This window comes from Taudactylus pleione, unplaced genomic scaffold (assembly GCF_031769625.1).
Source record: "Taudactylus pleione unplaced genomic scaffold, aTauple2 ptg000122l, whole genome shotgun sequence".
Lineage (NCBI taxonomy): Eukaryota > Metazoa > Chordata > Amphibia > Anura > Myobatrachidae > Taudactylus > Taudactylus pleione.
Window position 1 is genome coordinate 1,842,667 of NW_028284524.1, and position 9,289 is coordinate 1,851,955.

Sequence of the window (9,289 nt, forward strand, 5' to 3'; positions counted from 1 at the left end):
CCCAGCCTCCAGGAGCCAGCCCTGGCTTTAAAAATATAGGGGACAAAACGTCCCCCGTAAAAAAAAAAATACTCACCTACATCTGGGCACAGGTAAGTCCTTTGCTCCAGTAGAGTCCCGGCTCGGCAAAACAAAACCTGGTATTTCATCATACAGCATCTTCCTGTATGGACCCTATACATGCCTGCGCCCTGCTGAGCATTGCAGCAGTATATGCAGAGGCTAGAGTTAGCTTTATCTGTGGGCCTCTACAGGACAGGCTCTCACTTGTAGGAGAGGGAGGAAGGAGACATGTTGTCACGTGCATGGAAGATAGGGGGAAAACCAGCTGTCACAGGTGGAGAGAAGACAAACAGAGTGATTGAATAAGAATGGAGTGGGTTAAACTTAGAGTTTTGGGGCTGGCTTAGGTAACACCATGTGACTTAGTTTGCCCTATTAGGATAGGTGTGTGTGTTTTAACTTGGAATGTGAGGCTGTGTGGGCTCAGACAAAGCTTCTTTTGTTCCAGTCTTCCGACAGAGATAAGTGCTGTGCTGTTTCAGTGCATTATTGTGCTATATATTTGAGTGTTATTGCCTTTTCCTCCCTGCATTTAATTTTCTATTTCTCTTTCAGTTTCTATTCTCCCTCACTGTTTCTTCTGCTCCCGTTTTAATCTCATTACTTTTTTTTCCTTTCCCTCTCCTCCTGTGCCCTTTCCCTGCATCTAGCTATCTTCAAAAACCCAATGTCCCGCCCCCATCACTCAAAAAAAAAACAGCGACGTTACCTTGGCGGAGCCGGATCCCCTCCTGCTACCGCCGACTCAGCTGGCATTTTACCAAGCCAGGGAGCCCGTGGAGCATGGGCGGCTTCTGAAGCTGATGGCTACCGCATTGCTCCTGCTCCGGGGGCCGCAGCTGCTGGCTCTCGTAGGTGGGCGGGTCAGCGCACTTCTGTTGCTGTGCCTGCCCACCCGCATGTCCTGGCTCACAGCAGACATGAGCAAGCACGTGCCACCGCCCGGATACTGGCTGGGCCTACTCCTGTAAATGAGGAGGTGGCCACGGGTTCGAGACCAGTCCGGTCTCGGGCCCCGGCTCGAACCTCCAGGACAAGTAGGGCCCGCAGAGGCCCTCAGGCCCAAATTGCAAATGGTGGCCCTGCTTCGCTCCCTGAGCCTGCTCGGGGGGCGGGCTTAGCCGCCATTTTAGTGAAATGAATCAGAGCTTGCTGCAGATGGGCTCTTCCAGCAACTCTGCAATGATGGATAGCCAGGCTCAGGGTGCTAGTCAGAGTGGAGGGCCTCAGGCACAAGGGGGTAGTCTTACTGTAGGGCCCCCCAGCATGAATTCTCTTGCAATGCCCATAAGCTCTGGGGATCCTGCAGGGGTTATAAATGTCATGTCCTCCATTGCCACGTTATTTGCCCCTTTTGTGGCTGCCTTATCACAACTGCCTGTGGCCGGGTCTCCAGCTTGTGCACCCCCGGAAGCTTCTACATCTCAATTACCAACAACCATGCCCGAGCAATTTCTGTCAGCTGTGTGCGCATTCGGGTCCTTAATAGCGCAAGGTACCTCAGGAGCGGTCCCTTTCCTGGTTTCGGCCAATTCAGCTGTTCCTTCTTCTGCACCTTTGTCTGCATCAGGGGCTGCGGCACCAGATGCTGTGTTACCCTCTTTTTTAGATGGCGATGCCAGCGACAGTCCCGAGGATGCAGCTGTGGACGAGGAGATGATTTCGGCCAATTCTTTGGGTGGTGAGCAGCCGAGTACATCATGTGGATCTCCTTATGAAGAATATGATGACAGTAGCAGCTGTTATTCCTTTTCATCGCTGGTGTCAGATCCCGGCAGCTCTGCCAGGGCGTGCAAGTGGGCTACTAAATATGCTAAACGCGAAGCCGACCAGTGAGATTAGTCATCCAAGTGCCGTCATTCACGCTCCCGCTCTGCTTTCCGCAAACGTTCAATGGTCACTGGGGGTCCGCTACGATAATACAGCAGTTTTGCGTGGCTTGCACCCATGCTGTAAGCGTAAGATAACTAAGGGCCTATACGTGGACATTTTTGTGCTCACCAACAAAAAAGGATTTTAAGGCGGCCAAGAGAGTAGTTGGCCTACATGCTTTAAAATCCTTTAGTAATTGGATTGTGGGTTTCTGCATGTTTGCCTCTTGCTATTTAATAACTCATCACGAGGAGCACTTCAATATTATCTGGTATGTGCACCTGATTAATAGCGGTGTCGTTTTTGTCACCTCTGTTTGCGTTGCGGCAGAGCCCATCCCATGTCCACTTGTTCCCGACTGTCTGGACAGCAGTCTTCCAAGCCACCCGGGAATATCGGAGCTAAGTAAGGCATCGTCCCCAGTGTGGTTGGATGCTATGACCCAATGGTTGGGTTGGCATCCAAACCTTGAGGACGTGCATTTTTTGTATTCCGGTTTCACTTTTGGTTTTCGGTTAACCATTAGGGGTGACGTTAGCGTTGGAAACAAAGACTCTGCGGTCAGCGCGAGAGTTGCCTGTTGTCCTAAAAGCCAAAATTCAGAAGGAGGTGAGCCTCAGGTGAATGGCAGGCCCATTTGAACAACTTCCGCTGGAGGATTTGATCATTTCTCCAGTGGGAGTTGTTCCCATGAAGTCTCCTGGTATATTTAGGCTCACTCAGCATCTGTCATACCCATCAGGGTCATCAGCGAATGATGCTATACCTCCGGAATTTTGTTCGGTGGTGTATCAGTCATTTGACGAGGCTTTGGAGATGGTTAGGTCATATGGCCCCGATGCTCTCATGGCTAAGATAGATGTGGAATCGGCTTTTTGTCTACTTCCCCTGCATCATGACTCCTTTAGGTACATGGGGTTTTGCATTGGGGAAAGATATTTTATAGACAAGTGCTTGCCTATGGGATGCTCTGTTCCTGTGTCTTTTTTTAAAGATTCAGCACCTTTCTTCATTGGTGCATGGAGACATCTTGCGGGGGTCACGGGATAGCTCACTATCTCGATGATTTTCTGTGCGTGGGTCCTGCCGTTTCAGACCGTTGTGCGTTTCTTTTGTTTTCTTTGTGAGCTCTGTTTTTCCATTTCGGTGTACCAGTTGCTGATGAGAGTACTGAGGGTCCTCTCGCTTGCCTATCATTTTTGGATATCGAGATTGACACCTCGGCAGGGGTTTGCAGGCTTCCTCAGGACAAGGTGGTGAAATTGCGCGACGCGATTGCTACATGTTTGGCTGTGAGAAGAATTTCTTTGCAGCAGGCGCAGTCGATGTTAGGTCTGTTGAATTTTGCCTGTAGGGTTATCCCGATTGGCAGAGTTTTCTGTCGGAAGCTGGAGCGGTCCACGGCTGGGGCGTCCAGGCCGCACCATATGGTTCACCTGTCCTCTGAAAGCAAGAGGTATCTGTCCGTTTGGGCATCTTTTCTTGATAAATTTAATGGTGTGCTCATTTGGATGGCTCCAGCTGTCAACAGCTTCCAGCTGCAGCTTTTCACCGATGCGGCGGGTTCAGCTGGTTTTGGTTGCTACCTTGCCAGGTCCTGGTGTTCAACACCTTGGCCTGAGGAATGAGTGTGTTTGGGTCTGACACGGGATCTGTTGCTCCTTGAACTCTTTCCAATCATGGTTGCATTGGAAGTGTGGGGCGAACATTTGTGTGATCGCAGCATAGTGCTCAGGTGTGATAACCTTGGGGTTGTGCATGCGATTAATCAGCAGCGTGCTAAATCATTGCTAGTGTTGTAAGTTTTGGTGCAGTTAGTCTTAACTTGCTTGCGCTGCAATATTTCATTTAGGGTGTGGCATATTCCCGGGGCAGAGAATGGAATTGCTGATGCGTTCTCTCTGTTTCAGTGGCCGAGGTTTCGATCTTTGGCCCCTGGGGCTGATGCTACTGGTGTGCTTTGCCCCTCTTATGTTTGGCAGGTCATGAAGCCGGCATGGAGGGCTTAGCACAGCGGTCTCTCGCCTTGGGTACTCTGAGAGTTTACCGCCATGCTTGGGAAGAGTGGGAAGAGTATTCCCGTCGCCACAGACATGGAGGTAAGAGCAGGCATCAGTTGATGCTTTCTTTTATTTGGCATCTCTATGTCTCTGGCAGATCCAGAGCTGTGGTTTTGCGTTATTTGGCAGGTATTTCATTTTTCTTTAAGTTAAAAAGCCTTCCAGACCTGACAAAGAGCTTTCTGATTCAGAAGGCCTTGAAAGGTTGGGCACATTCGGTTCCGGTTGCACCCGACAAGAGACGTCTTATTGATATTTCCTTGCTTCCATTACTCCTCGCGTCCATACGGGATGTGGGTTATTCAGTTTTTGAAGTTGATTTGTTGAAACTAGCTTTTTCTATGGCCTTTCATGGGGTTTTCCGGATTTCGGAGTTGGTGGCAGCCTCTAAATGAACCGATTCTGCGCTTCTTCAGACTGATGTTCTGGTGGGGGAGAGGTCATTGCTTTGTAGGCTTAGGCACTCCAAAACTGATCAGCTGGGTAGGGGCCGTTGGATTTCGCTTGTGCCTACCAAGGACTTGCGTATTTGCCCCATTGCCCTGGCCAAGCGTTATCTTCAGGTCAGGCCTGCTACTGCGGACTTAGCTTCTGCATGTAGATGGCTCTCCATTAGCCAAATACCAGTTCAGATGGCTTTTGAAGCGCTGTGTCTCTTGTATCAGCCGCTCCCCACAGGATTTCGGTACGCATTTGTTTCGTATTGGGGCAGCAACTTCTGCTACTTCAGCGGGATATTCTGTATCCAAAATTAAGGCTTTAGGCCGTTGGAAATCCTCCAGTTATAAGCGCTATATTCGGCCTCTGCATTGATTGCATTTCACATTTAATAATGTTATGTTTATTCGTTTGTTATGTTATTTGTTTGTTTACCTTCAACGTATGTTCTTGTGTGTCTTGTTTGTCCTGTCTACCTGACTCGGGGATTAGCTACTTGCCACTGCGGCAGCGGAAGTCTGGAGGCATTTGGCCTTTTATTTTTGCCTGAACTGACGGACCTAATTCGGCTTATTTGCATCACTAATTACAATTCATATGTCCCTCAGCAGGTTTTTCGGCTTTTTCTCCGGCCGAGTTATTCGTGTTTCTCTGCTTTCCCCCTCCCGTCCTCCCCACCCCCTTTTACCCTCACGTGTCTTTATGTTTGCTTCGAATTGGCACTGAAGCTTGTCTAAAATTCAGCCTGGCAGCTGGTTACACCAATATTTTTCTTTTTGGCAGATCCTCCACTAATTTATTATAATTGCAAATTAATATAATTTTTCATTCTTTTTTTCCCCCCTTCAGGTGTTAAGCTTGATTCTCTAAAAGTATGGATTGTTGGCCATTCATATGTTTTCTGGGCTGCTAAGTTCATGGATGCTTGTGGTGCTCCTTCCTTTCCTTGCTCTGATTGTGTGCGGTGGATTGGTGTGAGAGGGATATTGTGGCTGGCTTTGTGTCCTAAACTTTTAGAATCTGCAAAACATTTTGAGACTCCCGATGTTTTGCTGATTCATTTAGATGGATATGATCTTGGTAAGATGACTGGGTTGGAGTTGAGGAGCTCCATGGCGATATTGCTAGGATTTCGTCAGCATGGCCTTCTTGTATGGTCGTGTATTGGCCTTGGCTGGTCTGGCATGGTGTGCAGAATGTTAAGGCGATTGATGAAGCCAGAAAGAAGGTGAATGCAGCAGTCGCAAAGCATGTGTTAGCCTCTGGTGGTGGCGTTGTTGTGCATGACAGGAGGAGGGGGGTTTTGATATTTGTTGAGGATCTGTTCCAGGTTATTTCTTCAGTGTTTTAGTAGTGGTATGGTGGTGGTGCGTTGGTTCAGACCTTCGCATTGGCGGGAAAGAATGGCAGGTCGCCACTTCGGGTGTAAATCTCTTTCAGTTTGTAGTATTATAGTCTTTGGGGGCGCTCACCCTCTTTGACTTGTTAAGTTCGCTGGATCACCCTGCCGGGGATAGCGTCATCACCCTTCCGGGTGGGTAGTCATGTTAGCTCACCAACAAACCTGCAGCTTAACCATAACAAAAAACCTACCGGCAGGTAAGTACTGCCAAGACTCGCACCAACACGTGGGACGCCGCACAAGTGTTCCAACCCACTCTGCACATCCCCCCACCCCATGAGACTTCGTAGACTGTCGACCATAGGTCTAGCAGGGGTGACGTGCAAGGTCACTGAACCGCACGGGAAGGAGCCCCCTGAAAGGGTCCACCTACCTCCCCAGTCTCATCACCACTCATCACTGAACCCCACCCACCTGCCCGGGATCTCAACAGAGCAGCATTGTGACTACTCAATAAAAGATTTTTTCCCCAAACTACTGTGTCTCGCTGGCCTCATTTTGATCCTATCCTATTCCCCTTTTCACATTACTCCAAACTACATTCCATACCCAATCACACCCTCCTTTTCACTCCCAAAACACCACCACCACCAGAAGAAACATTCCAATTAACACCACTCACAAACACACACACACAAGTCATCACCATCACCACTACTAGCAGGGAGAGCGTATCTTACCCCCCCTACCCCCATACATATTCAGTGCGGGAAAGGTACTCCCACACAAAGGTGCAGCACCCCGAAACCACAACACACCAGCCCCCTGGTCAACGAGAGCGCAGTTCTACCGCCCATCTTCATATGTTAGAGGGTTGAGTGGATACCTTTGTTGACAGTTTAGTTACCGGTTGCTCTGCATCTTAGGCGGTGTCCGCTTGGTATGCATGTCTGTGTGCTGCATGTCTGTAGTAAGCTGTATGTTGCCGTCCTTTCTTTGCTACCATGTCTTCAATCAGTTTAGATTAATTTAATACTCATTAGATCATTTTAATAAATTGCTAACTAATTATTCTGCTAAATCTCATGTCTCCGAGTCTTTATTTCTTATAATTTATTAAGAAGGTATTTTATCGCATGGTGTTACACAGGGCACCCCTCTGACGATTGAAAGTTTAAGAGCAGGAAATCAGACTAAGTGTTGTTGTACCTAATACCCAGAAACATGGGCTGAGTATATGCAATAGAGCTAAAACTGCTCTAGAAAAATTGTACCTTTATAATACAGTACACATACAGAAACAAACTTAGGGCCTGATTTAGAGATTACGCTAATGGAAATGCAGCTGCGATTTCACACAGACCGCAGTTGCGAAAATATGTTAATAGTTCCAAAGCTTACCCAAGCATAGGGACACCCACTGCTCACTTCTCATATCCATCCGACGTCACGCACCAGTGTCAACATCTGTAACATCAATGCACAGGTCAAGGACACAGTATCAGAGTTGCTGAAAGGGACTCAAGGAACACTGGAATCAAGGATAGTGTTAGAGATAAGCATGCTGAAGGAGGGCCCTGCCCATGAAAGCTTACACTGCAGGCCCCTATCCAGGGATGAGCATGGCCCCTATACAGGGATAAACATGCTGAAGGAGGGCCCTGCCCCTAAACTTACTTTGCGGCCCCTATCCATATGCTTTGTTTCATAGACATCACCATCATATGTGCACACTTGCGCCAGCGCTATTTGTGGTGCAAAAGATCCATCTGTAAACAGGAGTATTAACGAAAATACACAACTCTACATAGCTCGCATTTCCATCAACACCCTCGCTGAACATTGTCTATGTAAGAATGCTCAGCTAAGGCCAGTTACATGAATTAATTAGCAAGAGGAGATGCTCCTGAAATGCTTACTAGTCTGCATACACATGATTCCGGGGCATGAGCAGTGCAGAAAGATGCAAGTTACAAATCAACTTGTGTTCAAGTCTGTATCAGCCCCTTATGGCACAAATTGTGGGCACAAACATTAAATGATAGCTTCATATCACAGATGAGCGTTTCAGTTTTGGAGAATCCAAACACACCCGGATTTGGGGTAGCACCTGCAATCCAGTGCTGCAAACAGGCTGTTGTGTATGTTTGCTAAAATTAACTTCATAGATCCGAATACTTGAATAAGTTTGAGGAAAGATAAGCACCCTGCTTAGTGATGGAATATTGCTAGTTCACCAGGGGTTAAATGAGAGGAGGGGGCATAGCCAGGAATGTGTCAATATAAATAATAGCCTATGGCAGCAATAGAGGGCAGGGCTCCTACTATTCATTATAAATAGTCTGGAAGAGGAGCGATCTTCCTCTTGTCCAGTTCTGGAACCCCACCCACCTGTCTAAGCTGTTTTGTATGCAATTATTGAAAATGTTGTTGGGCCGTGCAATTTTAAATTTTCCTTCCAACAGGTGGAGGTGCAGCCTGGCAGGAAGCAGTGCTCCTAGGTGGCCTATTATAGCGTAAGAGTGCCTGGGTAGCTTTTGCCTTTTGATAGCGGCAAGTTGGTCATTCCCCTTGGGGGGAGCGCCGGGCCATCATCTTAGGGAGGGGTCAGGGCTATGCCAATTAAGGGAGAATGGTTCTACCTCAGGCCAGTTTGCGCCGAGTGGGGATCCGCCTCTTAGTTATTTAGTCAAATATATTGCCGGGCTGTGGCCTTGGAGCACTGCTTTTTTACTGCCACCATCTTTCTAATTTCAAATTGATCAATAAATTTCATCTGTGTCCTCTTTTAATTCCACATAGGTGTCCGTGTGGTTATTTCTAGTTAGTAGTTAAGTGAGTAAATTAGCATAATGTAAGATTCAAACAATGGGTGACTCACTGCACTTGTTTTTTTCACAAGGATATCTAATCTATCAACACCGCAGTACATCATTTATTTTGTTACTTGTGTATGAGAGCAGAGACAGTGTGATTTCAAGATAATTTGCCCCCCCAAAATACTGTTGCTATGGGCAACATCACTTCTTAAATAGAACTCCCATCTTAGTAAATTTATCCCTAAGAGTGTCCATTAGTGCTATGTGTGAGTCTAAAGTTTCTGAAACTGTAGCTGTAGAGAAGCCTCCTTCCACCATTTCTTCACCCTCTGCAAATGTGAGGATGAGTAGCAGTAAAAGTAATGATGGTGGCATAAAAAGTGAGGATGCTTCTTTTGAAATGCAACAGCATGAGGGAGATAATTCTGTATCTGACACTAATGAGAATGTTGATGATGACTGTGTTGGACAAGAATAAGTAGAAAAAATTCAGGAGGAGGATGTTCTTTGTGTCAAAGTAAGTCAGCCACCACTGGCAGCAGTTCTTACCAGAGATAAGAAGAAAGCCATTGTAATGCCTGGGCATAAGACTAAAAAAGCCACTTCTTCCATGTGGAATCATTTTTACTCAAATCATGACATTTTTCATGGCATCTGTACCTACCATTTGTAAAGCCAAAGTAAGTGAAGATAGA

At 47.2% G+C, this 9,289-nt stretch overlaps 2 pseudogenes; both read left to right on the forward strand.

Annotated features, from left to right (window-relative positions):
- Positions 1-2,150: 2,150 nt before the first annotated feature.
- Positions 2,151-3,563, forward strand: LOC148523997 (uncharacterized; annotated as a pseudogene).
- Positions 3,564-3,813: 250 nt separating this feature from the next.
- Positions 3,814-4,808, forward strand: LOC148523998 (uncharacterized; annotated as a pseudogene).
- Positions 4,809-9,289: the final 4,481 nt, after the last annotated feature.